The sequence below is a fragment of the Ambystoma mexicanum genome, chromosome 8 (genome assembly GCF_040938575.1).
Source record: "Ambystoma mexicanum isolate Mex_15411 chromosome 8, UKY_AmexF1_1, whole genome shotgun sequence".
Lineage (NCBI taxonomy): Eukaryota > Metazoa > Chordata > Amphibia > Caudata > Ambystomatidae > Ambystoma > Ambystoma mexicanum.
In genome coordinates, this window is record NC_090929.1 from 377,531,144 (window position 1) to 377,554,300 (window position 23,157).

Consider the following 23,157-nt stretch of genomic DNA (forward strand, 5'->3'; position numbering starts at 1 on the left):
CTTCCATTGGTCCCCTTGTTTGATTCGTAGGAGATGATAGGCCCCTCTGAGGTCTAGTTTGGTAAACCATTTTGCCCCTTGTACTGCTTCCATGATCTCCTTAATCAGGGGCATCGGGTATCGATCTCGTATGGTTTGGCTATTTAGGCCCCTGAAGTCAATACAAGGTCTGAGTTCTTTGGTTCCCCTCTTTGGTATAAAGATCAGAGAAGCTCCAGCTGAGGAAGTTGATTCTTGTATCAAGCCATTCTGTAAATTGCTGGCAAGGTAGTCTCTTAATGCTTCCTTCTCCGGGAGGGATAAGGGATACATTCTCCCAAACGGAACCACAGCATTGGGTATGAGATCGATCGTACAATCCTCGGCTCGATATGGAGGAAGAGGTCTGGGAAGAGTGTCTGCAAAGATGTCGGTATAATCTTGATAGGTAACTGGAATGGAGTTAATACTCCTAGCTGGCATTGTGTCACCCTGATGCGAATGTTGCCCTTCCTCCTTCAAACAGGACTGCATACAAAGGTCTGACCTGAACTCTATAATGTTAGTTACCCAGTCAATTCCCGGATTGTGCTTTCTTAACCAGGGTATCCCTAGTATCACTGGAAAGTGGGCAGCCTTTATCAGGTCAAATATCACGGTTTGATGGTGAGTCTTCATCTTAACCATGACTTCCGTGGTTTCTTGTCGGATGAGACTGGAAGACAAGGGGGTACCATCCACTCCTTCTACAGGTATGGGTTGAGGTTTTTCTTTCCTGGGAATGTCGTATCTACTGGCCCATTGGTCGTCCATAAAGTTCCCCGCTGCACCACAGTCAAACATTGCTAGACACTCAACTGCTTGGGTTGATGTCCATTCCAGGACGATCTTTAGGACCATAAGTTGGTTTGAGGGGTTACATGGTATAGGTGGACTTGTAAGACAGGGATTAGCAAGTGAAGCCCCTTCCGTCTCCCTGCTCAGGGTCGGGGTCTTTCGTTTCCCGATCTTCGGGGAGGTACTTCCGGACAGTCTCTTAGAAGGTGCTTCTCAGAACCGCAATACATGCACAATCTTAGGTCTTTTCGTCTTTTTCTTTCTGCTGCGGTAAGGGGACCCCTCGCTGCACCGATTTGCATGGGTTCTTCAGTCTGGGGAAGGGATCTGTCTGGAGTGGCTGGCGAGTAGGAGGATGGTGTAGAAGGCGGATTGGGTCTGGTCCTCCTCTTTTCTACTCGTCTCTCTGAAATTCGAAATTCCATCTGGAGGGCCAGAGCGACCAGTTCTTGGAAGGAGGAGGGTCTTGCTACTCGAGAGAGTTCGTCCTTCAAATCTTCATGTAGCCCTCTCCGAAAGAGAGTCTGCTTAACTGAGTCAGGCCATCCTGTCTCCCAAGCTATCCTCTGGAAGTTCGAGGCATAGGTTTGTACATCAAAAAGACCCTGTTTGAGGTCTAGCATGTCTTCATAAGACGCATACAAAGTCTCAGTCCTTTCAAAGCGTTCTCTGAATTGTAGTACAAAGGCATTGTAATCATTAAGCACAGGATCAGTTTCTGTAACCAACGGGGTGGCCCATGCTAGAGTGTTACCCCCAAGGTTTGAGACGAGGAAGCCAACCTTCGCCTTGTCGAATTCATACATCTTTGGGCGAAAAGTGAAGTATACCCTACAGGCGTCGAGGAATTCCTTAATCTTCTTGGGGTTCCCTTCATACTTCACACAGGGTAAGGGCATAGGTGGGAGATCTCCCCGAACTTCTTCTCTCAGAATCATTTGTTGTCTTAGAGTGGCATTGTCAGCCTTAAGGGCGGTGTTTTCTACCCTCATGGTTTGGAGCTCAGCAGTTATCCCCTGTATGGCATTAACCAGTTCTTGATACTGCTCTAAGCTAGCCATCTCTTGGCGTTGCAAACTGTCATACAATGAAGTATTGGATGCTTGACAAATACCCTCCTTGGTTCCCTCCTCCTCACCTGTACTGAGTTCTTCTGAGGAACTGTCTGTGTCTATGGCTCTCCTTTCTCTCCAGAGGTCCTGTCCTTTCCTGTTGAGTTTGGGACGAGCTCCACTGGAAGCCACCCTGCCCGCTGGCAGACAGCAAGGCAGAGAGGGCCCTCCGGGAGTCCGCACCAAATTCCAGGGAAAAGCGTGGCTGAAAAACCCTGGTGTGCTTGGAGGTTTTAGCACTACGGATGTCAAGGCTGAATGCTTTCCGTTGAGGTAGATGAGAGGACTTCAATTCCCAGAAGACACTGCGGGAGTCGGGTTAGCTTGCGTATCCTGAGCGCTGTTGGAATGGGTACTGTAGCCGAGGAATGAGGAAGCGGTCTGCCGAAGCAGCATACAATCATAGAGGTAAGCTCAACCAGGAAGAGTAAAGCACTTGAGCTTAAGAAGGTACCAGTGCAACAAAGCGGAAGGAAAAGAGGAGAGGAGGAAGAGCCCTGAGAGATCAAGGGCTAGGAGCAGACGGACAATCACTGACTAGAGGGAGCAAGCGGGAATTCACAAGGGGAGTCAGAGAGGAGCACTAGTGTACGAACCTAGCGAGGAATGCTCAGTTGCAACGCACCGACTACCGCGTGTGACGCCTATTTATGCGTCATGACAGTAACGTGCCGTGCGTGGGAGACTAGACCGCTGTTGGAGGTACGGAATCAGCCCTTCCATCGGCTCCGAAGCTTCCATGGAGTGCGCGTCATGACACTCCTTTTAGGCATCCTGCATTTTTCACATGCTCATCCTTGTTCCATGTCATGAGCTGGCATTCTCCACCTGGACTGTAATAGAGCCATATTCCCACATATTTTCTATGATTCTTTGGATATAGGAACTTTGTACCCTCTGGTGCAAGTATGCTGGATTTCACAAAGTCTTGTATTTCTTCATCAGTCAGGTCTTTGGGTTTCCATCCTGGCACAACATCAATCATGATTTTCATCCCTATAGCTTTCTTTGCTGTTTGCTTGCATTGTGAGATTATTATCTTGATCACACAGAATCCCAAAGGTATCATCACTAACAGGGCTCCAAGAAACTTGAATGTGTCTGCCATCCATTGTGGGACCCAGGAAAACAGATTTCCAATCCAACTGTCATCATCCACTTCAACTGTTTCGTCTATCATCTAATTCTGGAGTTTTGTCAGCATACCTATGGCCTCTGTCAGGGTTCCATTTTCATCATCATGAGAAGGTATAAATGTGCAACATGATTCCCCGATTTTTGCACAAACTTCTCCATCCATGGCTGTGATCATATCTAGGACACATCTGTTCTGAAGTGTCATTAGTCTTATCGCTCTCAATCCTTCTCTGATTGCATTAAATCCTTTTATGGTCATGTTAATGGTCTGCAGCCACTCCCATCTGGTTATCTGCAAGCATTAAGTATTTGCTCCGACCTGAATTCTTGCCATTAAAATCAAGGTGAATACTGAAGAGGTCTGGCTGAATAGTCTGTGCTCATATGGAATAGCATCAAACGCTTCTATTGACTTTGCAGAGAAGTAATTCTCCCTCTTCATCCTCTTCATAATCTCTACAGATCTTTACATCCTTAGGTGAGCATCTGCTTTCAGGAAATTGTCAATGTTCAAATCACTTTTTGGAATCACTAACACTGGAACATTCACCAGTGTACATATTCCTCCTCAGTCTTTAGGCAATATGATATATGCCTTAGATCCACAAGCCCAGTAGTGATCCATGATCACTGCTGTCCCATTTATCATTCCTGGAGCATCAACATTTCTACCACAATTTTGATTTTCTCCCATCTTTCTTATACCATTATTCCTGAAATAAAGCTTTGAGCTCTTATATCTGTAAGGGTCCTCCTTTATCTTTGACCCATGTCAGTAGTTTGGCAATAGTTTTCCACAAGGACTGACATACTACTTGTGCATTCCATACAGTCAATTCAGGAATATCGGTAACTACCCAGGCTCTGCAGATCATCACTCCTTCTTGCCATCCATCTGGAGAAAGCACTGATCCCCAGATCTGCATCTGTCCTCTGTCCTTTCATTTTTGACTATCTTCTGCAGATTTTCCTCTGACATTGAGTTTCTTGTTCACTTCACATCTGATTTCTGCTCCTTTCACTCCAGGCTTCTGGTATCTGATCACATAATTCTTAGTATGTTTATTGTTCCTTCTTTTTGTGTCTTGCACATAATCATCTTCATCTGGATCAGTCCGTTCTGTTGACCGTTTAAGGTATGCATCTCTTCCCATAAACTGACCTCTGGTTTTGCACATTGCCACATGTGACAGACAGTGTGCTGTCTGGACATCTATTTCAATAGCTATGAAGAGTTTCGATTTTCCCATACTGTATGGCAAGAGTGCACATACAAAACATCCTTCATCTGAAGTTTGTCTCCCAACTTCTTTCATATGTTGGTACCATATGTTATTTCCCAAATGTGCTGTGCTATCCAGGTAGTCATCCACCTCATTATAGTCCTCTGGCGCACTCCTTTTTCCTCTGGTTCTTTTAACATGGGCTTCCACAAGCATGTCTCGGGAGTACTTCAGTGTAGCTTCTTCTAGCTTGAGGTTTCTCAGGTGCTTCCATCAATGGTTTGAGTGCACTCGTCTGTATTGCTTGAGTAGGCGAAATTTCAGTTGCCTTCATTCTTAAAATACGCCAATTAGGTATGAAAATGTCTTTCAATAGTTCCATCTGTGTTCTTCTTCTAGGCATTATCCTATCATTATATGATGCAGGATCAGGTTTACTTATAGGCATTGTTTGTGTAAGTCCATTCATTACAGACTCTTGGCTCCCCAAAATTCCTATATTTTCCAGTCGTTTCAGAATGTCTATAGGCAAGAAGCTTCTTATCATTAATTGCTTCTACAGTCCCCATTCTTTGGACGTTGTCTCAGGGATTGTTGACACTAGGCCAGGTATGCTTGTACTTGGTACCTGTGTAGGAGTTTCCGCTATCAATCCCTTATCTTGCTTGGCCTGCCGACCCTGTCTCCGGCATTTTGTTTCATTCTTTAAAACAAGTGATGTGTGTGTACCCTTACTTATTACATCCATTTCAAGCTCATTCACTTTGTCATTCTTTCATGGGACAGGAATGACTATGTAGGGTCTTGTCAATTTTGTAGGTACTACACATATAATCTCAGGTGGGTGCACTGGGGTCTGAATACTCTCTGCACCTATAAAGAATGCTGTTCTAATTGTTAAGGACAACAATATAACTATGAATATTATACACATGTACACTATGCCTGGATAAGTAAGACAACAGCATCTGCGTCTTCGGCAGACTGAATGACCTTCATCATTTGGTAACACTACACCGCTACTGCTGCTGCTCCCCATCTTGATTACCTTGGGAAGGAAAAATCTTTTAAATACTGAACTTAAAACATTTTCTACTTTGACTTTTTTCCTTTTTTCTTCACTGCAGCCTTGCTTCAATGACCAATGGTGTTGGACCATGTGTCTTCTGGGTTTAGAATAAAGAATGATGGTCTACCATATCTAGAACCAGTTTCTTTTTCGTAAGCAAATGTTCCCATGGATTCATGAATCAGCAAGTCTTACATGGGAACTGCATGCTCCATATACACCAAATCCCAGTCTATGCCTCTCACTTGTATCACTCCAGATGACATGTCACTTGGTTATCAGCAGAAAATAGATAGTGTAATCCTTGTCAATACCTCCTCAATGTGTCCTTTGATTTAAAAAGAGTTTTATTCCGTTCGGAGAGTTCACTCAGAATACGAGTTCACCTGGAAAAGTATGTCTCTTAGAATTGCATTCAGTGCTTCATTATTGTTCAGATCACTCAAGAATGACCTAACATCCATATGTCTGTTTAGGAGTTGTGGGCATTCCTCGATCAAATAGTAAAACACAAAGCTAACCAATCTGTGGGCATTATCCGCTGATAGGGGCATTTGCACTTTCCCCCTGCACTCTTAGAGCTGTACAATTTTGCTCGATGATGGCTGTAAATCATGAACAGATTTTCACACTCTTCCGTTTCTTAGTTGAGACTCACATGTGATGTGGAGAACCACTCCCTGTAGTAGCAGACTTAGACTTTCAGTATTGGCTGGGGCACGAATAAAGGTGATGACATCCACATTAGCAGGTCGTCCAACAAGATCTGGAAAGTCTTCGATTATTCGAAAGAACACAGCATTGGCCAGTCTATGATTCACAGGTGATAGAGACATTTATCTTGTGCTCACTATATTCTGGGAGCAAGAGGAACTGCTCTATTATTACTGTGAGTAGTCTTTTCACTATCTTCTCATTATCAGGATCTCGCAAAAACTCTGTGATGCTGGTGAATCATCCCACCAGTGATGGGTAGGATCTCAGCACTAGTTCAAAATAAGTGAGTATATTCCTTGTAAGGTCTCTATTGGGTGATACTATGAGTAAGTCCAAACAAAGACTCTGTGTCGACCGAGTCTGGATATTGTACTCTTTTCCAATGTATGTATCCTTGATCAATATCTGGCATGTCCTTTTATCAAGGCCTTGAGCGTGCCTTAGTCCAAAGTCAATAAGCTATGTGTGGCTTTATACTCACAATCTTCTTCACCCTGCAACTAGGATGCACAGAGTGCCCATTTATTGTCTTTTACCCCTTTTTTTTGCTCAAAAGGAATGTCCAAATCAAAGCCACAAAAATAATGATACTTGCTTGCTTTTTCCGCATGACAGGTTATGCATCCTTCTTCCTCGTCATAGATCTCGTCTGCACGTGCTGTAATTCTTCCCCATCATCTGTAGTCTCTTTGCGGTGGGGTGTGGGCAGAGGTGTCTCTCCGATATATGGCTTGATATCACCCAGAAAGATCCAAGCTCTCCTTCCTTTTAGTTTGACAGCAGATGGTGTCACGTCCTCTATAATGAATGGACCGTGAAACCTTGGTTCGTCCCACTTTTTCCTGGTGTGATTTCTCACCAAGACTGTTTCTCCTGGAAGCACCTGGGCTACTTGTCGTTCTTTAATTCCTGTCATTGAAGCATCTTCTTCTGTGTTCTGCCCTGCCCTACACCCTTCTTGTCGTCGCTGCAGCTGTCCTGAAACTACAGAAAGACTAGATGATAAACAGTTCAGATAGTTTTGCATTTCCAACCCTAACATTTCTCCTGTCTGCTGAGCATGACTTCTAGCTCTAGTCGGAGGTGTCAATGGCGTCCGCATCCTTCTTCCCGTCACAATCTCGTGTGGCGTCAGAGGATGGTCAGACCCAGGTTGGTTCCTGAGTGCATACAATGCCACTGGTAGGCAGTGGAGCCATCCTTTCTTCAGAGTAAGCTTTAACTTGGCTATCCTAGCCTTTAACAAGCCATTGAGCTTCTCACAGATCCCATTCCCTTTGCGAATGATAGGCCGAAGAAAACCTATGCTTTATACCAAGCAACAAGCTTATCTGTTCAAAAACTGTATTGACAAAATGAGCACCATTGTCTGATCTCATTACTTCGCAGACTCCCCATCTGGGAAACACTTACCTTACCAAAAATGTGGCCGCACAGGTAGCATCTGGGTGTGTACATGGGCCTGCTTCTATCCATCTAGAGAATGGACACACCACAACAATGAGATACCTGTATCCATTACATAATTGAATCATATCGACATAATTGATGTGCAAGTGCTGAAAAGGTCCATTTGGTCTCAGGATGACTCCTCTGATTACACTTAGTGTATGCCCAGCAATGAATTTCTGACAGACTAGACAATTAATCATGAAAAATGTAACATGTTCTGCCAAGTTCGGTATAAACCAGTCTTCGTCAATCGTTGCTGCTAGGTTCTCTCTTGTTACATGTGCTGAATAGTGTAACTGTTCTAGTGCTATATTCAATAAGTAAAAAAGAAAAGGTCAGGCACGCACTCTAGTTCCCAGTCTTTTTAATCCTTAAACTAGTAATAACAGGGTTTGATCCCAGCAATGTTAAAAAATAACAGGGTTAAAGCCCAACTGCCACAACATATTCAGAAAATATACTAGGGTTAAATCCCAATTGACAGTTCAAATGCACAATAGTTCTGCTCCTCCAAAAATAACAGGGTTAAATCCCAACTGCCACAAAATGTTCAGAAAATATACCAGGGTTAAATCCCAACTGCCAGTTCAAATTCACAGTAATTCTGCTCCTCCTTTTTTTGAGTCTCCAACTCTCTTCAGGGAGGCTGTGTTTATATTCAGCTTTTGCCAATTGCTTGTTTAATTACAGTCTCAAGGAATTCTGGTCTTTGTAGTGATGGCACAATGTTTTGTTCAGGAGACCAGGAACTAACTCCCCTCCAAACACACACATCTTACCCAAAATTGGGGGAGGGGGCAAAACCATGATTATGGCTCTTCAAAGTGAGGGCATGACAACCCCCGGTGCTGCTGCCTCCAGGACCCGGGCTTCCTGCAACATTAACTAAAAAAGAAAAGGTCAGGCGTGCACTCTAGTTCCCAGTCTTTTTAATCTTTAAACTAGTAATAACAGGGTTTGATCCCAGCAATGTTAAAAAATAACAGGGCTAAATCCCAACTGGCACAAAATGTTCAGAAAATATACCAGGGTTAAATCACAACTGCTAGTTCAAATGCACAGTAGTTCTCCTCCTCCGAAAATAACAGGGTTAAATCCCAACTGCCACAAAATGTTCAGAAAATATACCAGGGTTAAATCCCAACTGCCAGTTAAAATGCACAGAAACACAGCCTCCCTGAAGAGAGTTGGAGACTCGAAAGTACTTGGAGGACTGGAAGTTCTTTTGTAAAAGGAACACGACTTAATGCTCCTGTAAAACCCATTGTATTCATGGCATCGCCGGATAAAAAAAATGTTCCTTCACGTATGCACGACCATGTCGCACCCGTGTCAACTAGGAATGAAAACTCCTTACCCCCTATAGTGACATCTACCCTTGGCTTCTCATGAGGGTCGGGTGTCACTGCTAGAATGGAACACATCAGGTCTCCCAGTGAGCTGTCCTAGTTCATATATAATATTGTCCCATTGGCCCTAAATGGATTTCCTCCATCAATGGTTACGTTTCCTGCTCTAGGATTCGATTCTTGTCCCGTGCCAGTGGTTTGCTAAAGTTGCATAGGAGATTGTTGAGACTGTCCTTGAAGAAGATTGCTCAACACTTGCTGTGGTTGCAAGATTTGCTGTGCTCTCGGCGCCTACTGCTGCACCGTTTGATTTTGCACAAATCCACATTTCCACCCTGCTGTGTATATGCAGGTGGATTCGTCATCCCCCCTCTCGATAATTGGTCATTTCGTACCATCCCTTGACTTCTGCACATGCGTGCTAGATTTCCCGCAACTGACTACTTTGAGTCTCATGCTAGTTCCAAGTTCAGTGTTTGTTACTTATTACTTCACGTTGGCAAAATAAAGATATCTTGTACTTTAAAGACCCAGACACAAGGCTCCCTACATTAGAAAACCAGGAGGTCAGCTTAGTAGCCCCTGGATCAAGTATCAAAGACTCTATACCTTGTAACAAGCATATGCATTAATTGGATATGTAGTTTATGTTAACAGCGAATCATATTTCAACACGAAATCAAGATTCAAGTAGATGTATGAGATTTGATGTACACTTGAACTGAATTGTTGTTTTGTTTTTCTTCTTGTTCACCAATTTGTTTGTTTGTTTGTGTGTTTATTTATTTGTAATGCGCGCCAGACCCAAGGGTAACTGGGCGCAGTGAAGAGAATATTTACAGCTTACAATGTTACATAGAATTACAGTGTTGCACGAATTATAATGTTACATAGAATTACAATGTTACATGATTTACAGTGATAAGGAGAAAGGTATGTACAGACTTAGCAGGGAGCATATCTACATATATACATTCAGATAAAGTAGCATAGCGCAAGTGTCTATCAGTAGCTTACATATTTTTGTCATTATCAAAAATATGATTTTTTTGTTGTAAATTTTCTTTATTAAACAGTGAAAGTCTTCCAATTTAATACCTTGAAAACATAACTGTGCATCGTTCCGCCATTTGTCATCATTACATAGGTATTTACAGTTATGTGCAATGGTTACTCATATGTTAAATCAAAGAAAGTTAAGTAGTGTTGGGCAATTGACTACATAAATATTCTTGAAATGGTCCCCAAATATTCTTGGGTCTGCATGCCATTGTAATCATCGATATATATGTTTCTTCACAGTCGTTTACATGAGTCATTTCTCTGAGCCACATCTCAATCTTGGGGACAGACTTGGACTTCCTCTTGAGCAGAATACATTTTTTCACTATCAGACAGTCCAGGTTGAATAGCCGTCTCTTTTTAACAGAGATCTTCCCAATATCTCTGAATAAATATTTGGGAAATGTCAGTATAGGAGGGACATTAGTGCATATATTAAGAATTACAGCCACTTCCTCCCATAACCGAATGACCTCGGGGCAGGACCAGAACATATGGTATGTGTCTGCAACATCAGCACCGCATCTGTTGCAGTTGGGGCTCACCAAGAGGGCAAATTTAGAGACCTTTTCAGGGGTGTAGTGTAGACCGTTAAGCAGTTTAAATTGAATGAGTCGGTGCCTGGCATTTAATGAGACCTCTTTAGTGAGTCTACACCAGCGTGTCCACTTAGCATCATCTAGAGGGGTGCCCAAATGTTTCTCCCAGCTCAATCTGGCAGGATCATGTGGCATCTGTGCATCCTGGCATTTATTATACAAGTTGGAAATTAGCCCTCGAGTATATCCCGTAGTCGCTACCCATTCCAGGGGTTGGCACTCGTCAGGTTCTTTAGGGAACGATGACCACTTTGATCTGACTGCCGCTCTCATTCTGTAATATTGCAGTGTTCGGGAGGGGCGTCTGCCAATCTTTTCAGCAAAATCAGTTAGGGTTACATAAGTGCCCTCTGGGAAGAGGTCCCTCAGAGTCATTACACCTTCAGGATCCCAATCCCTCCTAATAGATCTATCATAGGTGGGGGGAAGCACAGGACAGCGCCTTAGGGGAATAGAGCCTGCATATGACTCAGGGAACTGCAATCTCCTGAAGATCCTTGACCAGGCATTAACAGTAGTGCGGACCGGGTCAAACGTACAGGTTTTGAGATGTTTGTTGGCAAGCAAAACGGTGCGCAGACTTGTGGGGTCAGTGCTATATCTTTCCAGATTAATGTGTAGTGTGAGGGAATGTGGAGAATACCAGTGACTATCAAAGTGTGCCTGAGCTACCTCGTAGTAAAGTTTGAAATCAGGCGCCTGTAGTCCGCCTTGTTCATATGGCTTAGTCATGGCCTCCCACTTCATGCGGGGTGCATCTTTCCCTAAGCAGAAGCCTATTGCCAATGATCCGAGTCTATCAAAACCAATTTGATTTTTTGATGAAGGCTCAAGAGGATGTATGGGATTTGATTCACACTTGAACTAAAGTGTTTTTTCTTCTTAGTTTCCACCATTTTCACATGATACACAGAATAACTCTTGTATTGTATATGTTTCTTTTCAATTTGTTCGCCTTTTTAATAAATATATTATCTTTCTATTCACATCAAATATTTAAAACTAATTTGATTTTTTTCTTTGAGTTTCTTATTCCACATATGATTGAGATTGCATATGCACGAGTAATGTGAGTGGTTGCCTTCAGATGCTTTGTCCAAAAATTGCCACTAAAAAAGATTTAGGACAAGTAAGGAACATCACCTGACATCCACAAGCTACTGGAGTGTCGTAACCCAATTTAATCAAACTTCTTCTCACTTTGAGACCTGGATAGGGCCACACATTCTTTTGGTGAACTAGATTTCCCATCATGCCACACGTCCCACAAGTGGGCGGCAGTCTGATAATTTGTCCATTTTGCATATTCTGATTTCCACTTGGCATATTTTGAAAGCCTTGGTTATAATTACCTTGCCACTTTCCTTGGTTACCTTGCTATCCTCTACCTCAAAAGCCTCTTCCCCTTGGAGCAAACGCATTATTGCATTGATTATTTGTGTGCTGTGTATTAGTGGTATCTGTACTGGTTAACATTGCCCCTTCAATAGCGTACTTCTACAGTTTTTTCTGCACTAATTATGCTTCCTCGCATTTGCATGTGTCAACTTTTTTACAATTCTTGTCTTGCAACAGCCTGCAATAATGCACGATGGTCAGTTGTATTTCCGACCATGGTTTGGCTTCTATACCAACTAACTTCTTCAGCTGCTTCTGCACTTGTTCTGGCAGCCCTTGACATAGTATATGATAAAATACAGGTATAGATTTCCCCCAAGATTCATGTGTTTTGAGCACCCACGCATCTTGGAAAGATTGAATGTAAAGCAACGGATCATCCGATTCCCCCATCTTCCGCGTCATTATAGCTCCCATATCGGAAGTGTCTGGGTACAGAACTCATAGCGCTTTCCATACCGCGGTTCTGCAATTATTAAACGGCGCTCCATCATGCGCAGTGTTAACTATGGTCACACCAGGGTATCTTGCCCGTGTCCATACATCATCAGCTCTCTCACCAAGTATGGCGATCAAAAGACCCTTAATATCACCAATGGCCAATTTGTTACCTCCCGTCATTTTTTCTAACTCATGTATCCATTTCCCAGCTCCAGAAGTCAAAATCAGGAGCTTATTCCTCAAATTCTCTCTATCCATTTGCAGCCATGGTATATACTGTGGCCTTGTTCCACCTTTTTCTAACAAAGGAAACTGTGATGCACCAAATTCATTCCCATCTCTCATCGTTTTTCTATCTATCGGTGGAACAATATTCCTGCTTCGCCGCCTGCCTGGCAATGATCTTAGCCGGCTCACATAAGGCAGAGGTGACACCCTCCTCTGACCGCTAAGTTTCCCTTTCTGCTGCTCTGACTGCGTTACTAACTCTGGTGCTTTAAATGTGGACATTGTCAAGTCCGACCACCTCATTCCTCTGTCTGCAGAGAGACATCTCTCAGGACCGTGTGCATCGTCTCTCTCTTCCTCTTCAAAGGTTTCACTTTCCTCGTCTGATACCACTTGTCCCCAACTTACACGGCTTCTCTCATCGTCTTCCCTTCTATCCAGAGTCAGTCTATCTAATGACAGCTCTGTATGTGTCGCACTGCCTGAGGCGTCCTCAGTATCATACAACTGAGTGCTTTCAAGGTGCTCATCCTTTCCTTTACCTTGAGGTATTTTCTCTAGTGCCATCTCATCATATATTTTATCTATTGCTTCTTCAATGCTTCTTGTGTCATAAACATCATCTAGGTTCAGCCTAGACGCTCCTGGTACTGAATCGTACGCAGGGAAGAATTCCTCTATATCTTCCCAGTCTACTACTGGATTGGGTTTTCTAACTCCCCTTTGTAGATACTCAAGATCTTGTGCTCTCTGCTTTCGCTTGTGTTCTATGTCTTCACCAAATTCTTTCCATTTTTTTGCTTCCTCTCTAACCCTCTCTTCCTCTTGTTTGCTCGCATCTCTCTGTTCATTTGCTCTGCGTATTTCCTCCTCCTTTCGTCTTTTTATTCTCTTCTCCCGTATCTTTTGTTCTTCCTCTTCTATTCTTTTCTGCTCTAACCTTTCGCGATCATCAGCCATTCTTTGCTTATTGTTGCATTTTCTTTGTTCGTCTGCTTTTTCCTGCTTCTTATCCTGCTCGTCTTGGTATAACAGTTCTCGTCTTTGTCTATCTTTCCTTCTAGTTCCTAGATCCCTTCATTGTTTTTCCCTTTCTTTGCCTTTTCTATCCTGTTCGTCTTGTCCTCCCCTTTGTCTCATATCCTCAATGCCTTTACCGTTGAGTTTCAATAAAATCTGACCTCCCATCCATTCGTTCTGTGAGAGTGCTATCTCATCAGTTCTATCTCCATCTCCCTTCCATCTCTTTATCTCTCTCTTCCTGTGCCTAGAGATGTAGTTGCTTGTGCTTGATCACTTTTTTCTTTCTCACATCTCTCAACACATGTATGAGCAAGCACCACTTTTCGCAAGCTCCAATCCGTTTTTTTCAACAAATATTTTAAATAAATCTTTCTAAAAATCAACCATCAATTCATGTCATGGAATACATCTTCTTACAAATCGTGTATTTTTTCATACCTTAATCCATAAAACCTTCTAAATTTGTGACGTGACATATAATTTTGACCACATAAAATAAAAACAGACAAACTCAAAAGGGCCGGCCCACATTTATCTGTGCCATCTATTCTCTTTAGATGCACCTTACCCCTAATAACTGTTCCTATAGGGAACTTTGAGTCTTTACTCGATCTGGTCGCCTACGTCACCTGTTTAACCGGGCCTTAGATAATGACTCCTTCTAGCGCTCTTTAAGACCTAGGCTAATGGGCGTATCCTCTTACCGTGGCCACCCTCACGATATCTCTTTATATTGCTTGGCCTCCCACAAGTCAATACTTTACCCTTATTTTTTTATACTCATACTCTGACATCATATCTTTATCCCTCCTCCCTCCATTACCTCCCTTACTTGTCTTTATGCATGCACAGTTTGTCAGAGCATTTAGTCTTTTTCACTCACCGTTTGCATTTTTTCCGTCTGTGGGTCTTCGGGGTCACTGTCTCTTTTACCGCCTCCTCGAAGCCGCTGCTCATAGATTTGGGAAGGGTCTGTAGGGGTAAAGCTAGGGGCACTTCAATCATTTCCTGCAGGAATATTTTTTGAATTACACTAACCACTATCTACGAGGAGCTTCTCGTTCTATCAGCTGGATGGCAAAAAGTCATGATATTGCCGAAGACTCTGAGTTACTTATGTCGAAAAACACTCATTTATAGTAAAAATTCGTCATCACTGACGTACAACCTGCGCATGCTCTCTGGCATCCTACGTAGCAAACTTAACAACCTAACAGGCACTCTGATAGGCTCTGGGAAGGTAACTTAATATAGGTACTATATCTGTATATGGCAACAGGGAAAGGAGATTGGATAATACATTTCAGGTGGGGCAACTAAGCACTCCCTACAAAATGACCACTGTGAACGTCACTAAAACTATGACGTCCCCAATATATGGGACCCATTCATGGACTATGCGGCTAAATTCCCAGCCCTCACCAGACGACCTCCACTTACCAGATGGCTCCAATGTAGCCCGCTCTATTAAACAACATATCCCATCCAGATCATCCCAGAACTCAGGTTCCCACCCACTCACTATAAACACAATGGAGAGTGGACAATGGCGATGAGATCATCAGCATCCCCCCCACCACTCACCAAACACCGCGAGAGACACTTTTCTGTAATGTGATTATCTATTATTGCATGGTTGTTATGGTTGTGCTTGTCTGCAAAACCCTAAAAAACGTTGTTATGAAAAAAAAAAAGTATGACGTCCCATTGGTTCTGCAACTATAGGACCTTAGATTAACACGGCCCACTATGATTGGGTTGGCATCAACCCCACTGATACTTTTCCACCTACGTCTTAGCAGCATGTAAAAAGAACTACTAGGTGCAGATAACTATGTCTGTGCCCCGGCCTCCCACCAATTATGGTACAATCAATCATCACCTCAGTGGTCATGTGTCAATTAGTCCTTTGAAGCTGGCCTTGAGTTTGTACTCTGCTCTGCGAACTTTCAAAGAGGATCCGCATGGCGGAATTCCAAGCGTAGGTGTGAAATGTTCCTCCCTTCAGCCTCCTACCATCATGTGACTGGACACCACAAAATCATGTCTTTTCATAAAACAATTTGAGTATTTAATTCAATTTAGCTCGGCCTCTGACATTGGTTGACCTTTCAAAACAGGAGTATCTGTACTTTTCTTCTTTTAATTGTATCCAATCTTGGTTCCAGCTCAAATGACATGCTCTGTTTCCTCGTGCAGTTATGCTAGCCTAGTTTCATTCTGACTCGACTCTTGAATTAATTTCTACGACGCTCTCCCAAGAGGCCTTAAAAAACTCTTATGTGCTTTCTGCTTTATGGACGTATTGGAAACATACATTCACACCTAAAGTGCTTCTTTGAGGTATATATATATATATATATATATATATATATATATATATATATATATATATATATATATATATATATATAATTTATTTTCTATTAAACATAAGCTAGCTTTATGAAATCTTTGCTTCTTGCATTACTGAGCATATGTACACATTTTAATTTGCTGACTTCTTTATCATATCTTGTGACATAACTTTTCTCATCTTGATCCATAGCATCTTGGGATCATCTCCGCACTGTTTCGTTTCTTGTCAGCATTCTCTGGTCCTTATATTTTCTATCTGGATGTTAGTTCAGTTTCCTATGACTTCACAATGGTGACGTCATCTTCGTTTTCTTTCAACATCTTTCTTGCTTCTTCAGGTACTTCATTCAAGTGACCATCATATTGTCTAGAGTGTATATAAGGCTTCCTTAACGGGTATTTCTCTGTCCAGGTCCTCTTAGGTGTTGGTATATTGATAGGTGCAGTTATTCTGATAGGCACTGGGCAGAGCCCGTATGCTGCTCTCTGCTGATTCAGTTGCTCTGAATACGTCACATATTGCGGTATGATATTAGTAGTTACTGTGAGAGGTGCAACAGGAGTAATAAGAGTGGGGCCGGTACTTGGCTCCTCCTCTTCAAAACGCATGCCTATGCTTAAGTCAAGCGCAGGGTTTCCGTAGGTGGGCACTAAAATGATCAGAAGCAATCCGTTTTTCCCCCCAATGGACCCATTTTTCAGAAATCAGAGGCAGCCCAAAAGGCACGAGCATAGAGATCATACAGAACTTAAAATGGCAAGAGTAAATCTAAATGTGCAAGTGCATCAAGAAACTTGAAAGTGAAAGTATACCCAGAGCCATAGATGGGTGAGAGACAATTAACCCTTTTGTGCCAAAGGTACACACTGTTCCCCAGCTCTATAGAAGAAACGTCTGGGGTGTCCTCTCAAGACATACGTTTAGTCATATTTGCAGGTAACTTGCCTTATTTTCATTTTGCCATCTGTTAACACCAGAGCTGTAACCATGAGAAGGGGGTCGAGTTTTTTATATTCAATAATTTCATAATCTGCACCTCTTACATTTGCATAGATTTCATATGTAAACGTTACCATTTAAAAAGACTGTTTGTAGAAATGTAATTATGTTGTCTAAATCCACGGGTTAAGTCCTAAAAATTAAAGTGGGGAGACTCATCAACAAATGCAATGGGGTGTGAAGTCCCCAGAAATTAGCATATCAAGGTGAAATATGCACATTTAATTAAATTGCCTTTGCATAACCACCCAAATTGCACAAGACAAATGTCATTTGCCTTTCATAAAATCAACACACACACAAAACCAGGAGAGGATATTTTCTGTTAATGGTGTTTTTGAAAACGTTAAAAGGTGTGCATGTTTTAAGCTCCAAGAACCAATACAAATATTTTTCCTGGGACTTGCAGTAACGAAATGAGACATTTCACGTTTAGTTGTTTGTTATTTTGTATCAGGTTACATAGTGCAGTGGTGAAGTGTCAGGCCTCGAAACCTGACGACTGTAGTTCGATCCCCATGGTCGGCTTTAATGCATAAATTTGAAGAAGCTGTTCAATGTTTCTCATTTTAGCTGGGGGGACTGAGTCCACCCTCTGAAAAAAGTGGGTGGACTCCGTCCCCCGCATGTTCCCTCGACTTGAGCACTGTCTAAAACATTCACATTACAGACCGATCAGGCTTGTCCAACCTTTCTGAATGTGGGGCCGAAGCATTAACTTTTTGTCACCCAGTGAGCCGGCGAGCCAAAAGTCAACAACCTTACCCAAAGCAGTATATTAAAAAGCGATATTGTGTGACCTTTGACACAATAGCATCACAGGCAATGATAGCCATGCAGTCCCAAGGATAGCTTTTGGTGTCATGGGCAGTGATCAAAGGTTAGTTGCTTGTGATTTCTTTCAGTGTCTATGTGTTAATATTTTTCTGAAATAGTGGCGGCGACCGAGCATAGCGCGGGAGCTACAAGGTTCTAGGGAGGGTTTGGGGGGATTCCCCCCCAAAAAATGTTTTCAAATATGGGGTTGGAATGGTGCATTTTACAGCAGAAAAGGTGACCAAAAAGCCATAAGTGTACAATCAGTTCTAAAGGGGAACATGAAAATTCCATGTCACCAACAGCAGAAAAGAACATTTTACAACACAACAAATTTGAATGATCAATGTGTCCACAGTGTAAGACATCACTGTCACTGATGTAACACATCGTCATGCTGGTTGTACCCAAAATATGCCTCTGTAGCAACATGTCTATGCTGGCTGTTCCCAATTTAGGCCAGCATTGTCCTGTACAAAGCATGATTGATGCTGCCTGAACATGTGCAGTGTGCCCAATACATATGGCAGCTTATCTCTGTAATACACATTACTTCTGTGTTGATGAAAGAAGCATAATTCAATTCAACAGATAAAATGTGGAAAAGCGATCACCCAAAGGTGAACCTAATTGAAAAAACGCAATGTGAGCACAATCTAAAAGTATGCAACCTAGCAGGCCTAGTGCACACTTTACCTTTTCTTTCATCAATAAATCGGGGGGGAGAGCGCGAACGCAGTCCCGCACTACCAGAAATAATGCAGTCGTGTATCCCGCATTTGGGAAAATAGCAGGGGTCAGCAAATCCGATGTGCAATGGGTAAGCCTCACCCTGGGAGATCTGCCCTTGAGATCACATTCTCCCCTGCCAGCTAAGTATGAGCTACATGCAAGAGGGCAGGGGTTGGGTCAGTTCTGGGAAGCCCCGCTAAGCAAGGGTGAGAAGGCAGGCCCTGACCCAGCCCCAACCCCCCAATCCCTGGAAGCTCTGAGCGTCTGCAGAGCTGCCTGTCCCGCGTGTAGGGGGAAGCTCCAGCAGGCAGAGCCCAGCAGAAGAACAGATAGTAGCGCAGTTCCTTTCTCCCATCAGGTGCTGCTCGGCCTGAGATTTGTATAAATAGCAGGATGGCTTGAGCAGGCCTGTTGCAGTCTGCCCACTGGCCTGTCAGCCCCACACGGGCCCATGGCCCTCCTGAGCGTAGCTGCTCAGCGCTGGCCCCATTCACACCATCATAATCATCCTGGACCTCGAAGCTCCACCACCCCTGAATCTCAGAGTTCTGCTCAATGACAATGCTGAAGCTTTGACATCTTTGTCGTAACCATATGCCGTGTTGTGTCAGCCGAGCCTGCACAGCGCCAAAAGCAGGTATTCCCTTGTCAGGGCCCAGAGGTCACTGAGTCTTCCAGTGCCATCCACTTGGCACGGCCTACTGTTCCCAGCGTTTTCTACCCACAAATCAGCACCACTGCCAAACAGAACTGCATCATTGGGGCCCATCGCTGCTGCTCTCCGACTTGACCCCAGCCCAGCGCAAAGGCACCCATGCTTCTGGTCTGATGCTGAAAAGCCTGGCTCTGCTGAGATCCGAAAGACAAGAACTAAGGTATTCTGGGAACATAGTACTATTGTTTTTTGTGTTGCAACTGTATCAGCTCACACCTCTCCTGAAGGGTATAGGCTGCCCTCAGACTGCGCTACCAAAAGAGTGAAAATAAGTTATACCTTTTGGGCTTGCCTGTTTCACTTTTATGATTGGGATCACTGCTGCATGGGTATTAAGCGCGTTATAAATAACCTATCATACCACTCGTATTTTCTCCAGAGCTGCAGCAACTATTCGAAGTGTACTCCGATCCATTTTGTGAACAAACTCAATCCACTAACAAATGAAAACTTTGGTTCCCATTGATTTGGATTTGGATTTTGTTTCCTTTCTATACATTTCTGGAGAGCATTTTTTGAAAGGTTGTTCTTGAGTGTGTAGATTATTTGCTATTGCCCACTTTTGCTGAATGGCAATTTCGACAAAACATTTTTTTGCCGCATTTTTTTACGCTTTTTTACCAAAAAAATATAGATGGTAATTTTGGGTAAGGTATATAGAAAGTGAGGGTGCAGGGGTTCTGCCACCGGTTTTTGTGGTAAAAAAAGCAATAAAATGGACCCAAATGAATGTGGCGAAATCGGCATTCGCCATAAAAAAGGCAGAGAAAGTTTATTGATACGATTATTTATGTGTCCACAGGTCAATCACAGCATGGCTGGGATTTGTAAGGGGGCCATGGTGATTGAATCGGGTTTACTGGTGAAAGGATGGTGATCCAGTACAGAGCGGCTCCTTTTGTGCCAATGTTTCCAAGTCTCCCCCCAAAAATATTGTGACTGATGATGCTGATAGCAGTCTAGTAGAGTGAGTGTGCGCTCAGAATTCTCATTCGTCTTGTTCTTTTATGTGCCCCGAATAGAGCACAGAGTAGTTTTGCGCACAGGCACATTTAAAAAAAAAAAATAAAATTGTTTTTTTTTTTTTTAATTTTTTTTTACTCAAGCATTGTCCAACATACGGCCTGGCGGGCCACATAAAATGGCTTGGCGGGCCGCATTGTGACCCGCGGGCCGTATGTTGGACAACCTTGGTCTAGATCCTTCTCATCAGGCGACAGCAGGCACCTCGCGATAGACCAGATATTGGCATTGAAAGCAAAATACTTTTCTCCAACCTTCACTCACTTGTGTGCAGTAAGCAGGCAGCTTATGCTCTGATCACTTCCTCTAAAAGATTTTTTCGGACCTAAGTGAAAGTAGATAATTGGCATCAACATGTACCCCAATTGCACTCCACAGTAGAACAAACTGCCTTTTCCAAATTGTGGGCAGCAGAGGTATGAAAACACTCTTTAAACTAACATAACTAGAAAATAACGGGCATCAATTAATCGAGTGGAAACAATCACTTTCTAATCCCTGCAGCCTTAAAAACGTCCTTCTGTTATTTAGCCAAAAATGGGATGAACCGGCGTAGTTTGGCCAAGACGTACAGAGCATGTTGAAGGGGTGAAATCTGGTGACGGTGGAGAGTCTGGAAGAAGTGAAGTAAAGTTGGGGAGGTGAAGTGCATGCACTAAATTGGGCCTAGTGCAGCAGAAAGCCTAAATATGCCCCTGCCTACCACCACACACCCCAGCCAGAGGAATTGCCAGCAACATTGGAGTGAGCAGACTTGTCTACATGACAAGTGGCTAAGCCATCCCACTTTTCCACTATTGGAGGAAGGAAACATAACAAAGAAGGAGCACTGTCACACCGGCCAGCCAAATCTTCAAAACAGCACAGGAAGAGTAATGGTGTGAGATCTGCGTGCTGCCCTACAGTGAAATTCCAGTCAAACTTTCAGTTAGAACAGATGCACACTACATTGTGTAACTGGGCAATCTGCAAACCATCTAACCTGTGGAATCTACATGAAGTTCAAAGCAGAAATGGCTGCTGCCAACACCATGCCGAATGGCATTCTTTTATATTGAAAGGAGTCATCCCGCTTTATGAGAGCTTCGAGCGTACATTTATCAGGATGAAGCTCAACTTCATGGTAAAATATGGGCAAATCAATGGTTGACCCATACCTCACGGCACCCATCAAAGACATCCACACTGCAGAAGTGGTAAGCTGCCAACTCCGATGTTGGATTTGGGGCAGCATAGATCAACACACAACCCCTCAGATCACCTGTTTTCTTCCTCACCACAACCACCAGCCTCAGCCACAGTGAGGTCCCCGCTTGTTACATTTAGAGGTTATCTAGAATGGCAGATAATTCCTTACCTGTGGGCAGTGGGATAAGCTTGGACAGACTAGAGCATTCCTTAAGCTCTTTTCTGCATATGACACCCCTCACTCTCCCTATAGATTTGGCAAATATGTCTCTGTGTTCCAGCTTGATATTGTCTATGGTTTAATTATGAGTGCATGTTTCCTCGCTATGTGACATGTCTTCCTGTCTTTAAAATCCAGTTCAGCACTGAAATTGCCAGTTAATTCAATGATCCAATTGTTGTAGTCACCAGGCATCAATTTTGCCCACTCATTCAAATACTCTATCAAGCTCCACCCTCTAAGCCAAGAAGGAGGGCCCTCCACCTTCTCTTATATCACTCCTCCTTTATTTACATTCTCTCTACTTGCCTGTACATTCTACCCTGTATATAACTAAGGCCTGTGGATATCTGTATGTGCTGTCTGTCGGTATTGCCCGAAAAATAGCAACAAAAGAAAAGCCAAATGTACATTAGAACTGGATGTCTGCCAATCTGAACTAACCACCCTTTAAGATGAGTAGCATTACCCGTGAGATGGATGGGGATGCAGATTCATACTAATGCATCAAATAATAAAGACGACTCAATAGTTTGGCAAAGTAGTTCTGTTTTATTGCAAGTTCATAAAACGGGGAGTACAGCGAACATCAGCGGTCGCTCCATCTTCTCGCTCTCTTGATTTGTAGAACAAACACAATACTTATAGCAAAACATCGTCATTACTTTCGTATGACCTGTGCATGCTCTTTGGCATCCTACGTAGCAAACTCAAAAACCTATTAGGCAATCTGATACACTCTGGGAAGGTAACTTAATATAGGTACTATATCTGTATATGGTAACGGTAGAGGGGATTCGATAATAAATGTCTGTTGGGGCAACTAAGCCCTCCCTTCAAAATGGCCACCATGAGTGTCACAAAAAGTATGACGTCCCATTGGTTCTACAACTATAGGACCCTAAATTACATAGTCCACTCTAATTGGGTTGGCATCAACCCACACATACTTTTCCACCTACGTCTAGCAGCATGCAGAAAGAATAGCCAGGTGCAGATGAGCTCGTCTGTGCACCCGCTTCCCACCAATTATGCTACAATCAATCATCACCTCAGTAGTCATGTGTCAATTAGTTCTTTGAAGATTGGCCTTGAGTTTTTACTCTGCTCCGAGAAACTTTAAGGAGTATCAACATGGCAAGCTCCCAAGCCTAGGTGTGAAGTTTTCTCCCTTCAGCCTTCTTCCATCACGTGATTGGACACCATGAAATGTAGTCTTTTCACAATTTAATTAGTGTATTTAATTCAATTTGGCAAGTCCTCTGAAATTGGTTGTTTGTCTTGACCTTTCTGAACAGGAGCCTCTGTGCTTGTCTCCTTAATTGTATCCAATGTCAGCCTTTCCTTAGCCAGATAAGACCTCGGCTTCTTGGCACAGTTATCCACAGCTGGGCTCATTCTGTCTCAATTCTCAATTTGTTTGCTGCAATACACTCCATTGAGGCTTTAAACCCTTATTCATTTTCTGCTTATGAAACA

At 43.1% G+C, this 23,157-nt stretch overlaps 1 protein-coding gene and 1 non-coding gene across 2 annotated transcripts in view; one reads left to right on the plus strand and one right to left on the minus strand.

Annotated features, from left to right (window-relative positions):
• Positions 1-23,157, plus strand: part of LOC138473596 (epidermal growth factor receptor kinase substrate 8-like protein 1) — a 214,113-nt gene that overhangs the window by 58,916 nt on the left and 132,040 nt on the right. The gene's annotated exons all lie outside the window — the stretch shown is intronic.
• Positions 18,519-18,680, minus strand: LOC138474914 (U1 spliceosomal RNA). The gene has a single exon (XR_011269135.1). It is a non-coding gene; the product is annotated as a U1 spliceosomal RNA (small nuclear RNA).